Here is an 8,066-nt window from a genome sequence, read left to right as displayed (position 1 = left end):
TCTGTCTCCTTTAACCCCAGCAGAAGGCCGCTCACACTGAGCCCGGTTCTGCTGGAGGTTTCTTCCTGTTTTTCCTCTCCACTGTTGCTGCATGCATTTCAATGTGAACGACAAAATGCAAGCGAATGTCTACCATAGCCTGATCCAGGAAGAGCGAATCCTACAAAGTCAAAGAATGGATGCAATAAGCTGTTTTTTTTTTTTCCTTAGATAGAAAACTTTTACCTGACTGGATGATGTTATCGAATTGTCTCCGTAAAATTCCCCGATGCTGTGAGATAATTTTCCTCCTGCCTTACTTATACACGTAGCTGCTACACTAAAAGTCTTCAGCTTGCCCTTGTTGCCTTTGTTCATTTAAACCACACAGCACATGACTCAGTTCAACTGGAAGTCATGCAAATTATCCCATCCTGACTTGAACTCACCGATATGTGGTGTTCTAAAAATAAACAAAAAAAAGTCTTAATTTTAGCAGCAGAACTGATCGTTGACATTTGCATAGCCAAGATGTATAGCATGACAAAAGATGACCTAGATCTCTTAAATATGCATTGATGAAGAAAATGTTGCGGCTAGAATCAAAAGACCTGTTTATGGTCAATCAGTGCTAAGCACTTGTTCCAGCCTTTACCAGTTTTTCTTCTCTTCATGTTGTGGGAAGAAAAAAAACTTCACCAAACTGCTTCAGAATCTAAAAGAAGTTCCCTGCCTACAGCATGATTAATTGTTTAATAATGAAGAAAGGGTGAGGTTGAGAGTAGAAACAGCAGATGTGGTTGTTTCACCGCTGAATTATGTCAACCTGGCAGTCTCACAGACACACACCTTTACCTGCAGATACTCTGTCATTCCTGTTGCACAAGAAAAAAAAAATACTTGTTATTCTTGCTTGAACATGACTGAGCGAAAGAAGCTGCAGCATCCGAGGCGTGCTGCCGTTTGTACTTATGAGGTTAAGTAGTGATCAGTACTAGTTGTGCTTTATGGTTCAGGTTATTGTCTAGGAACACAGTACCGATAAGTGGAATTTACCCTGAGGAAATGTGTTTGTGTCAGGGTGTAAATGTGACTGATATATGGAAGCTGTGTTGCATGAAATTGCCTGTATTGATATCTTCTGCTGTGAAACAGGAATTCGTTTTATAGATGGAAGTCAAGGTTGGCTGGGAATTGAAGTTTTTACTCACAGTTACAAGCAGTAATTGTTACTCTTAAGCTACAAGAGGCTATTGAATATGTGTACTCATCCCTGATTAAATGCTTTTGGAAGAAACTATACTGTCACATTCAGTGAATCAGAGAATTATTGAAAAGTTGATTTATTTAAGTAACTAAATTTAATTTGTAAAACACATATTTTTGTATTTTATGAAGACGGAGGTTTGTAAGCTCTTATTTTTTGTTAATTAGTATGATTTTCCACTTACAGCTAATGAAAATATGGTGTTAAATATCAGAATATTGAATAAGACCCCAAAAAATACAATAATGTTCTTATAATAATAACAAGCGTGCTTAATAATAGAATAATAGACAGATTTATTTAGTCATTTTGTATACACAAGTGGAAACAAAAAGACATTTCTTTAAGAACAGCTCTCTAGACGATTTCATTTTTTGTAAAGTGCAGCCTTGTAAACAGTAAAAAATACATAAAAAAAGGTAATATAAACATATATAGACTGTATATTTACAGTTCTAACATTTCAGTTTTTTATTATAATAAAATATAACACATATAATAAAATGTAACAAAATGCAACAGATTAAAAATTTTATTTTTCTAAAGCAATGACAAAAAAGCCTCACCTTAAACCATATTCTAATTCAAAAGGTGTGACGTATAGTGTGACTTTTATTTAGTATAATCCAACTGACACCCAGTCTTCTTGAGTTCACACCTGCCATCTTTTATAGTGAATCATACCAACCGTCTTGGTAGATGTTTCAGTCATTTCCACTTATATAGGTCTTAAAGACACAGAAGTTCAATCTGATGATTAAAAATAATACTGCTTGTTTTCCCTGTTTATTTTAGTCATTTTAATCAATTTCCATATTGTTTTTAGTCAAAAGCTAATTTTGGTTTCTTGGTATCAGTCCAACAAATATACTTTTGCTCTTTCTATTTTCCTCCTCCCCCACAAATCTGGGGTGCATGGCTGTTTATGTTTCCATACAGGCAGTAATATCACTTCCAAATTGATTTAATCACCTAGAAGTGCTAACGTCTGTAAAATGTGCTTATACCATTTAGGAGCTAATACCATTTAGATTGATTGTAATTTAGTAGGCAGGCCTCATATTACTTTGGTTATTATCCTGATTGGAAATATATCAACTTCAACCTTTTGTTGTGCTATTAAACACATTATCACATGCAACGCATCTTGAGAAATAGAGATATTTTTTGCTAAAATAGCTTTCTGTCACTAAGGCTAGTGACTTATTTGTATAAATCATAATACTATTAGTATAACAAAGCATTGAAAGTCTGTTTTTATTTTGAGATTTTGAGTCAAAAAGCCTTTAATCAATATGTGACATCACATCACCCCACTGATGAGCGTGTGGGAAAATGTGGAAAAAATAATAAAAAAATATGTGGAAAAATGGAACAGATTTAGTTTGGAGGGAAAAAAAGGTTGTGAGTTAAATTCCTTCTCAGCATGCTTTTTCCCAATCTCTTTACTGATCTGATTGCCATCCATCAGCCAATCCTTCTTTTGCTTTCAACATGAAAGCAGATGTGATGATAGTTTGTTAATAAAAACAAAATAAAACCTTATGCATGTTCAGTCATGTTTATCTAACCTCTTAACTTCAGCCATGCTAAAAAAAAAAAAAAAAAAATAGGGGTTTTAACCTGTTTAGTTCAAACCAGGAAATCTTCCTTCTTTCAGTAATGAAAATCCTTCCATCCTGTATTTCTGCAACTGATATCTGGCCTATTTATAGCTTTTATGTTAGAGATTAGATGTTGTGCTTCTTGTTGGAGATCATTTTTGTATTTGCAATGAAAAGCGCTGATCTAGATTTAATTTTAAAACCATAGCCATCGGACCATGTCTGACCTAATAAACGGCTGAGCCATCTGCTAAACAATGTACCACGGTTACTTTAAGTTTATGAGTAAATAGCAGTTTAGGTGCAAAGCTTAGGTTGAAATTTCTTACGTCTTGTAAACATGCTAGTAGTAAATGTTTACGGGGAGTGGTAACTCTTCATCTTAGAAAAGACCAGGCAGTATTTTTAATCAGCCCTAGTGTCAAAAAGTAAACACATGTAATTATTAAGGCATATTAAGGCTATAAATCTTCAGTCCCCATGGTTTATTGCCCTTTTAACAGGACGCAATGTAGGAGCTTGAGTTTTCTAAGGCTGTATGGTAATTTAAGTAATACAGAACGCCCTTTCCCCCACATGTTGCTGTACACCAGTCAAAAAATTAAAAATATAATATAATAAATATCAGATACTATTCCAGTCAGAAAAACAAAAAATTAAGCTGTAGGCTCTATTGGTGGTGCTCTATTAGGAGCAGAACAAAGAAATTTGAGTAAAATTCTACATTTTAACCAGAAAAAGGTTTCTCAACTTAGCAGTTGATTATTTAGAATGTGGCTCAGTTTATATGTAAGAATGTAAATAAATTAAACAAGAGTAATAGATAGCACTTTTAAAACGGTAACATATTGTAGTGAAAGTCATATTGCCTGTTTCAGAAAAAAATAATCAATTAGAATTTTGGTTGTTATAAATCGGCAGTATGGTGGCACAGCTTTTAGTTCTGTTTCCCTGCAGCAAGAAGATTCTTGGTTTGAATCCTGGCCTAAAATATTTCTGCATGGTGTTTCCATGTTCCTCATGTGCTTGCATGTGTTTTTGCCTCATATTTTGCTGAAGATAACCAATTCTTACTCCTCCCGCAGTGCTAAAACATGGGTGATGCTTGCTGACCCTAGATTGCTCATTCGTGTGACTATGTGTGCACGCGGTTTCCTATTCTGTGTGTTTCTGTGTTGCTCTGCAATAGACTGAGAACCTGTCGGTTTTACCGTGCTTATGGATGACAGGGCTTTCTTAAGATAAACCTCACGTTATTTTACCTTATCTTCTGCCCAGTTAGGACCACTGCAAAAATGACCTCAAAATGAGTACAAATGTCTTAAATTAAGTGTATTTACCCTTAATTTGAGCAGGTAATTGCAGGTGGATGATTTTCCAATGGAATTAGTGTTTTTAGTCTTTAAATAAGGTATCTAGCTATTATGCACTTGAAATAAGACAATGCAATAGTTTTTTTCTTGTTTAAAGTGTAAATTGTCTTGTTCCATTGGCAAAGTGTCTCACTTCAATCCTTAATTCAAGAAAAAATTCACTTATTTTAAGAAAAAATGACTTATTTAGATTTTATTTTTTTGCAGTGAAAAAATCATACATCATCAGAGTGGCTCCTTAAAAGAGACAGTTTAGAAATGATGCTTTAGCACTTGTTTGCAAAAGAGTTGAAACACCAAAACTAAGACTCCGGTCCATGTAGTTGTTTGTGTGTCTCATCATGCCAAACTTAGCAATGTATAAAACTCCCACTTATATATGAACAACATGTTTTCATATATAACCTGAGTGCTGTATAAGAGCTGAGTTGCTATGCTTTGGTTAAGCAATTCTTGCTTTAACCACATGGTGGTGCCAGTGCACTTATAGATTCTACTTCCTTATTCTGCACCAAAGGTATCCAGAGGTTTAGTATGTATTATTCTGCAATGCTTTGACCTCTAAAAAGTTGGCAGTATGGTTTCAAAACACCAGGATACTCTTTTTTTTTACTCTGCAGTATGATCTGGAAAACAAGCAGAAAAAAGTTTCACAGTTTGACTCAGACTGATTATTTTGTTTACTTGGAAAACAGACGGTGTGTACCCAACCGTGTACCCTGATTCAGTGTACTGACACAGGGACAGATGGATGGATAGATAGATGGATTGATAGCTCTTATCGTTACAGAAAGCTTTGTGGTCAGTATGTCCTCATTTGGATCCGTCTATAGGGCAGCATGTCAGAATGACCATACATGGTGTTCCTACATGCTCTCTTTCTCTCTGCCTTCTCTCTTCTCAATCTCTCCAACCCTCTTTTCAGACAAGAGGATGGGCTTCTGTCCAAACAGAAGAGCTTCACCAGGCTGCTATCCATTCTTTCACCAACTCGGCTTTCAATCGCTGCTCCTTTCTTTTTTCAGTTCTTTTTCCCCTCTCACAAAGACTGGCTTCATTCATTGGCTGCATTTACCTACAGGAAGAGAGCACTGGGGGGAGGTACAGAAAGCACCTTGGCACGGCCCGCCACACCTACCTTCTGTTGTTGAATTCCCTAGGTCCAAAGGTTTTTTTCACTACTTTAGTTATTTCTTTGAAATCATTTAGCTCTGCTGGAGATACAAAGATCAGCTAATACTTTGGTGTTTGGATATTTACCACGCTGCTTTTTGGGACACTTTCACTTTGGCAATTCTTGTTTTCTCATATCTGCTTTTTACTTTCTCCAAAGTTAAAGCAAATGAGGATTATTGGTGGAGACGTCTTTCAGCTTCTTTTAAATTGTTGAAGATTTTTAATGAAGGGAAAATCTTTTTTTTCCTAATGCCTCCTTTCTAGGATGCCGTAGTTTATACAGTTAAAGCAGAAAAAGGAAACATCAGGGACTGGATTACTTTGACTTCTCCTCCGACACATTTTCAGTGTGTAAGATAAAGTGTGGACCAAAAAATGGACTTCATCTTCCTCTCTTTCTGAACCTTCAAGACCTTTTATCTTTACCTACAATAGTCCTTTTTTCTGGTGACCTCGTTCCCATGGTGACCCTACCAGCTTTGTAAGTAACCATGCAGTACTTGGGAGGAAAGCTGTCAGCAGCCCAGCTGCAGGTCGCTGGCTGGGTTGGCAGCTTCCGCAGGTCTCTCCAAGGAACTCTGGACCTGGTGTTGGGCCCATCAGAGGAGAAACAAGAGGTGGAAGAAGAGGAGGATGTTGACGATAAAGAAGAAGATGAAGGTGGAGATGGAGAAGGAAGGTTTCAGAGGGCCATGTCGCCCCTTCGAAGCTTCGCCCGGCGCAGCCGACGTTCCCTACGACGCTTCTCCTCCAGAAGTCGGCAGTCTTCGCAGAAAAGAGCCACTAAAAGCTGCTCCGTAAGAGCTGATAACAAACAATGTTCTAAGGTGTGTTGTGAAGCTGATAAATTCAGGCTATGAAACTTAGCTGTTTTCACTCTTTAGAGGAGTCATTTAGAGCCTTGATTATCAGAGTTGTTTTACAGCTTATTTTGTCTAAAACCTCCACTCCCATGTGTTGAAATATAACCATGCAAATACATGCAGGGAATGTCAGAAATGGTGGCAGTGTGTTTCAGGAAGGACGCGGTTATCTGATAAAGTTAAAATACAGTGTTTTATCAGTCTGCATGTGTGAGCCTTTCTGTTTCTCTGTGGGGTGTGCATCAGAGATTAGACCGAAGAGAAAGACAAAGCATGAAGCAAAAAAAACTCACACGACTTTATTTGACAGGATTTTTCGCTCATTGCTCACTTCTTCCTTCAGTAATGTCAGTACAGTAATCTTGAAGAAGAAATCATACCCATCATTATAGATTTTTTTTGGTATTTTATTTTGTGTCATTACAACCTCAAACCTCAATAAACCATTTTTAATAGGATTTATTTAATAGGGTAACATAAGATCATACAAAATATTAAGAGGAAAAGACCTAGATTCAAAAGTGTTTACAGATGCTAATATGCTGCTTGTTCATTAGTCATACTGGTTATAGCTGCTGTAAACATCACTTCACCATTCTGGCAATGATTATACTTTTGATCTACTTCTCACCAAGTCATTGCTGCTCTGACTGTCTGTTTCAGGTTGGTCTCAGCACAAACAAACCCTGCCTCAGTCTATAATCTCTGGCAGCATCTGACAGACTTTTTCTTACAGTTTCAAGGTGATTTCCATTGTAAGTTTGCAACACACCATAGGAAACACAAAGCAAAGAGACTGATTCTCATCTCGCCTGGAGAAGTATTTAATGTATTTTGGGGCAAAGCCATTCAGTGATTTATAGATTTCTAACAGAAGTTGTTTAAGGTCTATTCTGTCTGAGAAACTGGTTGCCAATTTAAGGACTTAAGACCTGGGGCTCCATTTTTCATAGTTTTAGTGAGGACGCATGCAGCAGCATTCTGGATCAACTGCAGCTGTTTGATTGAGGTTTTAGGCAGACCTGTAAATACACCAACGCAGGAATAAGTTCTACTAAAGATGAAACACTGAACAAGCTTAAGATCCTGCTGAGTCATTAGCCCTTTAATCGTGGAAATGTTCTTAAGGCAGACTTGGTTGCTGTCTTTATGTCACTGAAGGATTCAGGTCTGAGTCAGTCACTAAACCCAGGTTTTAAGCTTGATCGGTGTAGAAATAACTAAAGCTGTGTGCTAATTTTTAATCGCTTTTCCTTTGGTCGAAACATTATTACTCCAGTTTCTTTTTTTCAGTTGAATGCAATAATTTGTACCCAGAGCTTGCATGGGTTCATAGTCACCTTTTTCACAATTCTTACAGATGAAGGGGAAGTTTCAGATGGGCCTGTAGTTCTGCAGTAGCAGATTATCCAAGTTGCTCTTTTTCAACAGGTTTGATAACGGCAGTTTTTAGGGCCAAGGGATAAGCACTTGACAAAGAGGATGTTTATTATTCAAGTCAAATGAGATGCTATGATAGGCAAACCTCTCTTAAAGGTATAGTGGAGGATTTTGAAAAGACCCACTCTCTCCAGTTTAAAAAAAATGCACATGCAGAACCCTGTACCCACTCCCGAGACGGAACACCTATTAAATGAGTGTGAGAGTATGCACAAGCCCATTTTTCCTCATGTGCAGTAAAAAGTTCAATTCAATTCAGTTTATTTATATAGTGCCAATTCACAACACATGCCATCTCAAAGCCCTTTACAATTTAACCAGATCATACAGTCATATTGATTCAAAGTTTTATATCTAAGGAAAA

This window comes from Cyprinodon variegatus, unplaced genomic scaffold (assembly GCF_000732505.1).
Source record: "Cyprinodon variegatus isolate N-32 unplaced genomic scaffold, C_variegatus-1.0 Scaffold484, whole genome shotgun sequence".
NCBI lineage: Eukaryota > Metazoa > Chordata > Actinopteri > Cyprinodontiformes > Cyprinodontidae > Cyprinodon > Cyprinodon variegatus.
The sequence above is the reverse complement of the archived record's forward strand: the minus strand, read 5'-3'. Positions refer to the sequence as shown.